Source organism: Adiantum capillus-veneris, chromosome 11, assembly GCF_014529385.1.
Source record: "Adiantum capillus-veneris isolate H3 chromosome 11, ASM1452938v2, whole genome shotgun sequence".
NCBI lineage: Eukaryota > Viridiplantae > Streptophyta > Polypodiopsida > Polypodiales > Pteridaceae > Adiantum > Adiantum capillus-veneris.
In genome coordinates this window covers 124,139,895-124,145,756 of record NC_140941.1, presented here as the reverse complement: position 1 = coordinate 124,145,756, position 5,862 = coordinate 124,139,895, and the positions used below count along the sequence as shown (strand labels likewise).

At 42.4% G+C, this 5,862-nt stretch overlaps 1 pseudogene; it reads left to right on the top strand.

Annotated features, from left to right (window-relative positions):
* The first annotated feature begins 4,255 nt into the window (after positions 1-4,255).
* LOC147447958 (uncharacterized) lies at positions 4,256-5,010 on the top strand (annotated as a pseudogene).
* The last annotated feature ends 852 nt before the right edge of the window (positions 5,011-5,862 follow it).

Genomic DNA, 5,862 nt, shown 5'->3' with positions numbered 1-5,862 from the left:
TGTAGCAAGTGTAATGCATCCCATCTCCCAAACCACTTCTTTATGTCTTGCATCCATCCCGTGCTCAAGATCTTGCTTTTATGCGTCTTTTGAACTTTTTTGCTTGCTTCCCATGCAATTGTAGGAAGTCGATGTAAGGGGTTTTGACGCATCTTTATCATGTACTCCACAACCCTTTCCATGCCCATAACCTCAATTGGAAGAGATCCCGACTCAAGAAGTAGGAGCATATATGGTGTTTGTGTCTTAACTTGGAGAAAGTTTGTAAGAAAACGCTTTTGGACATTCTCAAACTCTTTCCAAGTAGACTTTGAGATGCTCCCACCCCACACTTCAACTCCATAAAGAAGAACCGGTGTCACCAATGCATCAAAAAGATACTTCTCGAGAACCCAACACTTGATGTTTCCCGCATTACACATGTTCTCAAATGCATAATATGCTCTCTTTCCCGCTTCCAAACGACGCATAGCACATTCATGCCACTTGTGATTGGATGGAACCTCAAGGCCAAGGTACTTAAAGCTCTCAACAACTTCAAGTGTCTCGTTGTTGTACACAATGCATGGCTTCTCCTTATGGTTGGTTTTCACAAGCATAACCTTTGTTTTGGATTCATTTACAATCAGCCCACTATGCAAGCAAAAGTTCTCAAGGACAACCATAAGCTTTTGTGCATCTTCTAAAGTGTGTGCTAGAAGCACTACATCATCCGCATACAACAAAAGCATGATTACTGCATTGCAAATAGTGACCTCTTCAATGCCTTCTTCTTGCATAAAGTCAAGTACCATTTGTTCCAATTGATCGATGCACAGACCAAAGAGAGTTGGTGACAATGGACATCCTTGTTTAACCCCAATAGTGCTTACAAAAATTTCTGAAATTTCTCTTCCCATGCGCAATTGACAAATCACCTTCTCATAGATTCGAGAAACCGCAAGAATAACCTCACTTGGCACTTGGAGTTCTTCCATCCTTCTCCACAAATTGTTACGTGGAATCATATCAAAGGCTTTCTTAAAGTCCACAAAACAACAATACAATCGCTTGCCTTTCAACCGACTTTCCTCCATGAGAACACGAAGAGTGACAAGATGATCAATGGTGCTATGGCATCGACGAAAACCCGCTCGTCCCTTTGCACGCTTGTCATTCTCTTCAGCCCAATCACTCAATTTCATCTCCATTATGCACCCAAATAACTTTGCCATAAGAGACCCAATCATTATAGTCCGGTAGTTGCTTACATTCTTTACATCCCCTCCTTTATGCAAAGGCTTAACCCAATTAGTACTCCAATCATAAGGCATACCATGTTGAAGTGCAAGGTTGAACATATCACACATCCACTCATGGGTAAAATCTCCCGTCCATTTGATCATCTCCGGCTTGATACCTTGAAGATCTCCCGCTTTGCGAGTGGCCAACTTTTCAAGCCCACCGCATACATCCTCAATAGTAAAAAAAGACGGCATACATGGGAGTGAACCATAAAATGGCATTTTTTCAGAATTTTCTTGCTCATATAATTGCCTACAATGTGTGTACATATCCACTAGACTCAAGTTACCAAAATTCTCAACCCGCTTGTCTCTCAAGTTTCTCCAAAATCTTCCACATGCATGTGCCTTTTCTTGGACTTGAAATTCTTGTTGCTTTACTTCCCATCTTCTTCTCTTCTTTTGAATCAATGCCTTGTATGTATGCAAATGACTTTGATAGTTGTCTTTGTCCATAGTTGCATCAAGCTTTATCAAGGACTTTCGAGCATCTTGACATTCTTTATCAAACCACCTTTTGCGTTATCTATCTTTGTTGATACCATGGAGATGCTTTATGGCAAAGCATTCTTCCGCACAAGAACAAATAGCTTTCTTGAAAGCTTCCCATTTAGTTTCCAATGGTGCATCACATTGAAGCTTTGTCATCCATAATTTTTTCTCAACCATTTCAATGTACATTGGTGCCCGTTTGAAATCCATACATAGTGATAACTTCTCTTTCCTTTGGCTGAGATTATCATGCTTAGTTGCTTCTCCACATGAAAGGTCAATACATAAGGTGCGATGGTCGGATTCTGGGGTCCATTGACCAAACATAAAACTCTTTATGCGATACATGATGGCTTCAGAGAGTAGCATATAGTCAATCACACTATCCCCATTATGTCTTCTACATGTAAATCCATTGGTTCCACTCCACAAAGATACACCATTGGCAATGAGCATACCCGTGCTATTACACATGTGTAAAAGTAACTTTCCATAGTGATCCGGCTCTTTCTCATCCATTGAAGTACGATCATACAAGTGAACTTCCTCCAACTCCCTTGAAATGTATGGCATATCAAATTGTTGAGTATCATGTTGCAATGTTTTTGTGCGAGCATTCATATCCCCAAATACAATAACATCACCTTCACCTTTGAAATAAGCAATGTCCTCTTCCAAATCAGAAAATGGTTGATCTCTATCCATGCAAGCATAAAAGGGAGAATCATTATGAGGAATATATGTAGCAACCGGCTACAAAAATGGGTGCTCTTTTCGGTGTCATAATTTTCAGCCATACATAACGTTTGTACTTGTCATCTTTCACAATTGATACAAAATCTTCCAATCCTTTCTTAACCATACATGGTAACCCTCCTTGTCCTCTTCGTTGCTTGAGATTCTTTGACCACATCAATGAATGTACATTGTAATCCTCCAAGCCGTTAATCCTTTGTGTATCATGCTCCCAAGTTTCAACAAGAAGTACAACATCGGCTTTGCTTGTTAGTTCATCAATGCCAACCCCCGCATTCCATGGGTATCCATTACAATTCCAAAAGCATATTTTCAATTGTAACTCGGTCTCATAGGTCACGCACCCTATTTGCTTGAGAGACTTGCCTCCTCCTTGGGCACATTTTCTTCATGAGAGATTTCCTTGTTTTTATTATTCTTTTCCTTATATGCCTTGCGACGCATATTTTGTTGCTTAATAGTGCGATCTTCACATACAAAACATTTTGTATTCCTCAAATAGATCCAACTATTATCAAGGATAATCTTTCGCTTGGTCTCATCCGGCATGGTGCATACAATTGGCCGTTCTCCCGAGCGAGGAGCTCCTTGCTTCCCCACTCTATGTGCTCCATAGACCATAACTCCGGACATGCCAAAGTGGGTTTTGAAGAAATCTTCAATAACAATGGCAAGAGAAGGAGGTGTCTCCAACTTCTCTTCGGGAATTCCACGAATAACAATGTTCTTGGAACGTCGCTTCCGTTCCTTCAACTCCTCCACATCTACATTCTCAACATTCTTTGTTTGAACCATAGCTTGCATGAGTGAGGAATTAGAAACCACATTGCTACCACATACATCAGCCCAAGATTTGTTTGTGCATACATTTTTCATGTCGCATACATCCCGGCTCATAGTGTCAAATTTCTCCTCTTTCAATACATGGTCATGCTCTACTTTGCTCATCCGCTCCTTCAAAGCATTCAAGTCCACAAGAGAGCGTTTACATTCCTTGACTTCCTCTTCAAGTTGTATCAAACGTGTTGTTTGCATCTCAAGTGTCCTCTTGAGATTCTCATTCTCAACCACAAGTACCCTTAGTGTGCCATTCTCCATTGCAAGTGCTCGTAAGTCTTCGCCTTGTTTGTTTACGGTCTCTTGCAATGATACCAAGTACGCCATGATCATGGTTTCCGATGTCGTTGGTTGGGTGGTTGTGTTGCTTTCTCCACACTTAGGAGATTTTGGATCATTTTCCACAATGGTTGTGGACCTTGTTGAAGAAGAAGAACCCTTGCGAGTGCCGGAAGACATTGTATGTAAAATAGGAGATGAGAATCAATTTTGTCGAACCTGTTCACTTCGGAAATGCTGCTACAGAAACGCCTTCCATAACTCTGAAAATTTCTGTCTTTACATCAATGCATAGAGGACTTCGTGCTCTTCGATTGAGGCTATAGATCACCCAAATCGGAGTTCGGATGAAGAAGTTATGATCAAAAGAGTGGACTGCTGTCTACTAGGTCAAAAAACGGCTGCACTGAGAGAGAGAGAGAGAGAGAGAGAGAGAGAGAGAGAGAGAGAGAGAGAGAGAGAGAGAGAGAGACTGACGCGCGCTCTTTCAGATGGTTTTTTTAGAGAGAGAGAGAGAGAGAGAGAGAGAGAGAGAGAGAGAGAGAGAGAGAGAGAGAGAGAGACTCCTGCTCCCCTCTTCAGCGCTTCCAAAGCAGTTGCACTTGGCGATGGTGTAATTGCTCGCTCTTCTCTGTCGCATTTAGAGAGAGAGAGAGAGAGAGAGAGAGAGAGAGAGAGAGAGAGAGAGAGAGAGAGAGAGAGAGAGAGAGAGAGAGAGCTTAGACCTCCACATCTATGCGGATAGGAATGAGGTTCTTTGTTGTTGGCATGAAAGACAAGGCAAGCGCAAGCTGCACCATGTGGAAGTGGAGGTCCAGCGAGGTGCGTTGCTGGCCTGCTCTCTCTCTCTCTCTCTCGTGGTGCAGTGTGTTCGGAGTAAGGAGGGGCGGCCTCCACATCTTTCATGCGTGTGCCTGCTTGTTAGTCGTCCATCTATGAGGCTCGTCATGGCCAAAATGCGTCGCGTAAGTCGGTGCACTGTCCGTGCTTCGAAAGCTGACGATTGGATCTAACGCTGCGGCCACAGGGACCCAACACCTCTAGAAATCCCCTTCTCTCCACAGCTGTGTCATCAGAGTTTGCTAATAAGGTATCTCCTTAGTTTCGTGATTTTGTTGCTGAGGAAATTGGGAAATACGACTCTCTTTTAGATGCCCATGGATGAATAGCAGAGGTTTGCGCAAAGGTGATGCATAATTATGTGTCAACATATTTTGGTGAGATTGACGTGAAGCCTGTCGAAGACCCGAAAAGAGCTCTCATAGAGGAAGGTCTTCCTCATCAACAAGCCTTGCTTTGCTCAAATTGGTGGCTGCGAGTGAATCTTAGGAGGGATTGAGAACAATATTGCACAGCCCAATGATAATTGTAGAGTAGTTTGGGTCTTTTGGAGTCTTGCAAAGCTTATGCACTTTCTTGTTTTTTCATTTTGAGCCATGGAAACTTCATTTTTTGAATGACATGAGATTGAACTTCAAATCGATTAAAAACTGCTAAGGGACAATGCTCTTCACAGTGCTCCCTCAGTCCTTGCAAGATAGCCTCGTCTACGGAGGTAGTGAGTACTTGCACTTAGTGGAATTGACATTCCAGTGCAACAACCTTCTAGATTGGCTTTCAATACATTAATCAAGTTCATCACAAGATGTCAGCCTTGTCTAAACCACTTCTCAAGACTCCTGCACTTCAGCTACAAAAAAGGATGATGTTGCCTTCCCCTTGCACTAGGTCTTATATCACTTCTTCAAGTATTTTTGAAATTCTTCCCCAGCTCGTGAGCTTGCAATAATCTTTCTAACAATCCTCCTTGTAGCTATGGCCTCATAAAAATATTCACCACGAGCAACCATTCGGGCAATGATCTCAATAATGGCAGTCTAGCCCAAAACAAGGCATGGATTGCTCTTATCCCATCAGCCATGAATCTCCATTGCACGATTATTGGTTATCTTGAGATGTCGAACAATGAAAAGGTCAAACATACCTAGCTTGGGAAGCTTAGTGATAAATGCAATCTTGCATTGTCGCATCGATGTGGCTAGAGTCATGGTGATGCTGTCAGGACAATGTACTAGACAAGATAGAGATAAGGCAGGGTAGGACAAAGCATGCACTCTCACCGAGGTACGGCTATAGTAGAAAGCATACCAGTGAAGAGCCAAAAATAATGAGCACTGAGCTCACCATTAGAAGCTAAGCTTTACCCTAACAATGG